The sequence below is a fragment of the Uloborus diversus genome, chromosome 3 (assembly GCF_026930045.1).
Source record: "Uloborus diversus isolate 005 chromosome 3, Udiv.v.3.1, whole genome shotgun sequence".
Classification (NCBI taxonomy): domain Eukaryota; kingdom Metazoa; phylum Arthropoda; class Arachnida; order Araneae; family Uloboridae; genus Uloborus; species Uloborus diversus.
In genome coordinates, this window is record NC_072733.1 from 214,729,782 (window position 1) to 214,735,781 (window position 6,000).

The following is a 6,000-nucleotide window of genomic DNA, read 5'->3' on the forward strand; positions in this document are numbered from 1 at the left end:
TAGGTGGTCAGTGGCACAACAGCAATAATGAGCTCAGAGAACATGTTATCCCATGGCTGACTACACAGGCGGCAATTTTCTACGAATAGGTATACAAAAACCTGTACCACGCTATGACAAATGCTTGGAAAATCACGGGAGCAATGTCAAAAAATAGCGTAAGGATGGTAGATTTTTGTGCAATAAATTTCTTTGCTCTATCTGTACTCGTTCTTTTTTTATATCAAAACGGAACTTATTTTAAAAACACGCCTCGTACAAACGAGTAGGGAGCTGGTTGAGTTACGAAAATGCAGTTTAGGAAGTAGCAGTTTTCAAGTTATTTATTTTTGAATAAACGAGCTGATGTGTGCATCACATGACTTCCTTTAACTCCAATTTAGTGTCATTTCCCCATTACTTGCAATTTTAATGTGATTCAATAGTTTACTCTCAAAATATCACCAACAGTGACCAAACGGAAACAGATTTTTAAAAAAAACGCCAAATTTGTAACCAAGTTGGCGACAAAATTTGATGACCAAAAGACTGGCGATCTATCGCCAAGTGTCCGCCAAAATATAACACCACTTGAGTTAACATCGATATTAACAATGATTTCCGCCAAAAAAGGTGTAAAAGACCCTTTAGAAACACCTGAATGCAACCTTCTAGGACTTACCGTTCTTGAGTTATGCGACATACATACGCACATACATACATACGTACAAACAGACATCGAGAGAAAATTCGTTGTAATAACCTCGAGTATCGTCATTATGGATATTTCGCGTGTCTACACGTTCTTAGGCACTTATTCACGTGTGGTTGAGTCGAAAAAAAAACTCAATATTCATTCGGGGGTGAGTAAAATGGAAATAAGGTTCGATTTTTGAGTGAAAATTTTTTCTCGAATACAATACTTCCTTTCTTGTAAAAGGAAGTAAAAAGAATAATGTGAGTGTGAGTCACATGTTCGACGGTTGTCACAATTGGAATCAATGTTGCAAATCAGAGATTTAAATTAACATCACTCAGTCAAAAAGGCTTAAAAAATAATTTCCGCACCCTACACTAAGTCCTTTTATAGAATTTAGAAATTAACGTGTGAAAGTGGTGAAAACAGTTATATAAAATGGTCTTTGACTGATAAAAATTCATGCATTTTTCTTCTTTACTGCTGATAAAAGAAAGAAATTGCCTCAAACCAGAAAAAGTGAAAGTAAGTGGTTTCATAACTGTCGGAAACAATAACGTATTATCTTCTTTCCGTTGCAAGAGCCGACATTCCTTTGTATTATAATCGAACTCCCATTGTCTTGAAACGAAGATTCATTTCTAAACACTCACCGTTTGTTAACTGATTTATATGCGTACTTTTCTATTCCATCTAATTAAAAAATAGTCATGAAGAGAAAAAAAAAATCTTTAACCCGATTTTTTTAACCTAAAAAGAGATTGTTATGTTGAATAAGGTTATGATTCACCCATTGACCTCTTACTCAACGGATTTATCATACTACGTATTTGACTCATTGGTCAGACGCCTGAACCGCAGGCTATGACTTGGTGAAGCAGGTCACGGTGAAGCAGGTAGTTACATACAGTTTCTTATCAAGTTAAGTAACGAAGTAGACTTTCTCGCAAAAGAATACTGGCAGAAGATTCGACCTACATCAGAGTCGGACCCCAGTGGAATAGCTGATATAGCACAAAGCTGCTGCATCGTATGCCCAATATCAAAGCCCTGCCATGGCATAGATGCTTATGTCAAATAGTCTTGTCTTTTTATTTACAAGCTAGATTGATGTATAATTATTCTATGATTGAATTTTAAAACATAATAAGATTCAAGTTTTAAAAGTTACATATTGCCAAAAAAATCCAATTACGGCATAATACCTATAATGAATAACATTATGTTGTACGCATGATTTTATTATTCGCTTCTCTCGCACTTAAAATGATGTGTAGGCCCAATATCAAAGCCCTGCCATGGCACAGATGCTTATGTCAAATAGTCTCGTCTTTTTATTTACAAGCTAGATTGATGTATAATAATTCTATTATTGAATTTTGAAACATAATAAGATTAAAGTTTTAAAAGTTACATATCGCCAAAAAAAATCAAATTACGGCATAATACCTATAATAAATAATATGAAATTGTGAGAATGATTTTATTATTCGCTTCTCTTGCACTTAAAATGATATTAATGTGACAAAAACTACAAAATAAAAGTAATGAATAAAACACATAAGGTCTTAAGGTATCCAACTGCGTTCGAAGACATTTTTTTGAAAAATAACCTGGACATTTTTTAAATGTTATTTTTAAACTACATATGTTTCAAAACTATGAAAAAATGTTAAAACAAGCTTTTAAAATATTATTTTTTTAAGAAAATGGACAAATTTGAAGAAAAATAGCGAAAAAACGTGTTTTACGCTAACAGTTATGGACAAAATTTGGTTCTAATCACACACAAATTCTTGTAGTAATGCATTTGTATGACATTAATGTGTGTTTTGCTCTATTTATTATTTTTTTTAAAAAGTACTGAAATATAGCCGAACAAAGTTCCTATACTGGTATTTTTTCGTAAACAAACGCCTTTGTTTAAACTTATCCGCATGAAAATATTACTTAATAATGAAATTCAGCTTAGCTTTTAGAGGAAAACATCAAGCATATTACAGAAAACTATCTCAGAAAATTTCACATCAATACTCGAATAACTTTTTGAGATATCATTGTTACAGTACACAGCTTTCTTCAGAAATATCGTTCTTCAGAAAACACGTTTAAATGCAACTTCTGGTCTGGAGATCAGTGTACGACTCTGTAATAACACAGCTATAACTTCAGTTGTTATTCACGTAGAGTAAAAACTAAGACAGTTTAAGAAAGCTAATGAATCAGACTACAAAATGAAATCATAAAAACAATTACGAATATTTCATCGAAAATATCGATTTTAACGCAATCGGATACCTTAAGCATTGATAACTGTTTAACAGAATACAACTAAAACAAAATGAGAAGTCCACTCTGATTATACCCAGCAAATGACCTAAAGAAATCAATGTGGTTGAAATAAAACCAAAGTAACGATACAATGTAGTGACGTTATCAAAATAATAAACAACCTGAATCCAACCAACATCGTACGCAAAATTACATGACTGTCATTTCAAAGATGTTACTGTTACAAAAACAAAAATATATTATAAATATTAAAAAGTTAAAATAATTTTCGAAAACAATATTGAAAATTATTACTAAAAAACTCTACCAATTCAATTGTTCATCGTAAAATGGATAAAAATGTACTGTCATTGCCTTTTTGTGTCGAAAATTTAAAAAACTTCCAGTGTCATAAATTAAGCTTTTTTTTTTAATTCGTTTCAGAAAATAATAATCCGAAAGTTAATAAATTAAAAATGATTAGCAATGCTTTATTTCAGTAAAGAATGAAATTTAAGTGACAAAACTGAAGGTCAACAGAGGGAAAGTAAAAATGAATAAAAATATTAATTATGCTTGCCTCATTTTATGTATTTCTTAACTGAAATACCAAAGGAGAATAATGAACTGAATACAGTGACATTATAGCTAAGTTTAAAATTTTAAATTTAAATTGCAAAATGTTTTGTCAGTAAAATGAAACTAAAAATCACAATTAAGTTAAATAACAATTAGCTTAAACACTTTTCAACCTGAAATTAAGACGAGATACACTTACAATTTTGAAATCATATTTTTTTTCCAAACATATCCAAATTAATATAAATGGAGATCATAAAGAAATACCTATCATTACTTCAAAATAATCTAAACTGGATACAAAAAGACAAATCCCAATGCGAAATAAAACCACGTGACGCATGTAAGCAAACCAGATAACCTTCCTCGGCTATGCGTGTGTAGACATTAAACGTGACACAGTTTAAATAAACAGGTCTTAAGGGAACATCACTGGGGTGAAATAAATAATGAGACTAATTTCTTTCAACTCATCAAAAAAGGGGGAGGGGGAGAACTAAAAATCAATTGACTGCTTAAATCTTCCATGAGAGAAAGTTTTTTAAATTATTAGATTAAAATGCGTAAGAAATGTAAGAGAATTAGAATCTCGGTGTATTAACTTTTGCTTTGAATTAACTTTTGTTTTATCTTTTCAAAACGTTGCAAAAACTCTTTGAAAAATTCTCAGAATTCGGAAACTTACGCTAGAAGTATAAGGCAAAAGAAGTTTCAATGGCATTTGTTTGTATTTTCCGATAATACATTTACTTATTTATTATTATATATACATACATTTTTTTTTTTTTTTTTGGAGAAACTGCAACTAGGCTACGTGCATTTATTAGACCAGGGCTTCCCAAACTTTATAACGAGTGGCCCCCTTTCACAGACCAATGTAAAGTGCGGACCCCTGCTATTACAGTGTGTACTTTTCATTTGTAGCAAATAGAACTTAATTAAATTAACCATTACTAATTAGAAGATAACATCACTATTGACAAAAATTCATTTAATGCATCAAGCACATGCATTATTTTATTAATACATTAAATTAACGGGATGAGTAACTTTAAACAAATTTGCTTTGAATATAATGAAGAATCGATGTAAGTAAAACACAAATAGTTTTTTTTTTTTGAAACTTGTGCTTTATTTCACTGTTATTCGTTTTATACATATTTAAACATAAACCAATATTCGATCATTTATCAGCTATAATTGGTTTAACATTTTCAGAAACTTTTTATTGAAAAAATCATTCCCAAGTATTTTGAAGTTTAAATATTTATTACACAGGGACCGGATTTTAAAACACATTTTCTGATCAAATATTTAACGCAGAATTAGTACATTTATATAAAAGCGTTTATGTTATAAGAAACAATTTGTATAAAAGCGTTTCAAAAGTTACAATATAGATTTCTCAAAAAGCATTGATCAGTTCAGTGGAAACATAGGAGTTAATTCTTGTCAAAATGCATATCAACCCAATAACTTATAAAAAAAACTAATGAAGAACAAAATGCAATTAGGAAGCAATGTTAGGCAGATAAGAATTTTACCTCAGTTACTCATAACAGAATAATTCTCCGTCTGCTAATTCGTGTATTTCGAACTAGGTAAATTAAAAGCAGTCTTACAAAATCAATATAGCGAGCAAATAAAAATGAAATTATGCAAAAAAAAAAAAAAAAAAAAAAAAGCTCTTAGGATCATCAGTATCCAAAATTAACAAAGTATGATAATATGTTACTTACCTTATTAAATATTATCTCTTTAATTAATAACCTTATATTACTTGGAAAAGTTGCTTTATTATTGCTTTATGCTTTATTGCTTACATAGATTTGTTTATTAAACGGTTTAGCGCATTACTTAAAAATCATCAAGCCGAAAAGACACGTTAATTAGTTTCTTTCTTGCCGCCGAAAGAATATTTTTCGTTCCGCCGCTCTGAGAGCTTATCAAAAGAGAACAATAAACTACCGCGATAAAAAAGGTCAGGGTTCAGCCTTTGTCATTGTTTTTATAATTGCGTGAAACGCCGAAAGATATCACCATTGACTTATTTTCAATGGGAGTAGTTTTGGTGTAATCGGGTCTTCTTTGACAATGCAATTAATAGTTATGGTTATACTACCGTGTTAAGCACGGATGTGGTATCTGCAGTAGAGCTCAAAATGAGAAACTGATGATAAGTTTTACAACTCGTTTTTTTAATTTATGACTTAATTAAATGTTCAGCTCGCTGTTGTCTTTTCGTAAATAAGTTATCTAATCTACGTAAGAGCGCATTCTTTATTTAAAATTAATGAATGTAGTTACTACAAATTTTCTCTTCAAAACCTTTTCATATACTAAGTTAGTTTCACCGTAAGTGACTATTACTAATCATTTTTAGGAGTATCTGTACAGGTACGACAAAAATGGCTTAGTAAAACGCTTAATGTATCTTTAAATAATACTGAAAACATCTGCTTTCTTTGGATTTT

The 6,000-nt window shown here is 30.5% G+C and overlaps 1 protein-coding gene across 1 annotated transcript in view; it reads right to left on the reverse strand.

Moving 5' to 3' along the window:
• The window catches only part of LOC129218582 (MFS-type transporter SLC18B1-like), a 75,748-nt gene extending 70,145 nt beyond the window's left edge, over window positions 1-5,603 (reverse strand). The window contains exon 1 of the mRNA XM_054852894.1: window positions 5,266-5,603. The gene's annotated coding sequence lies outside the window, so the exon portion shown is untranslated. The remainder of the gene's footprint in view (window positions 1-5,265) is intronic.
• Between the last annotated feature and the right edge of the window lie 397 nt (window positions 5,604-6,000).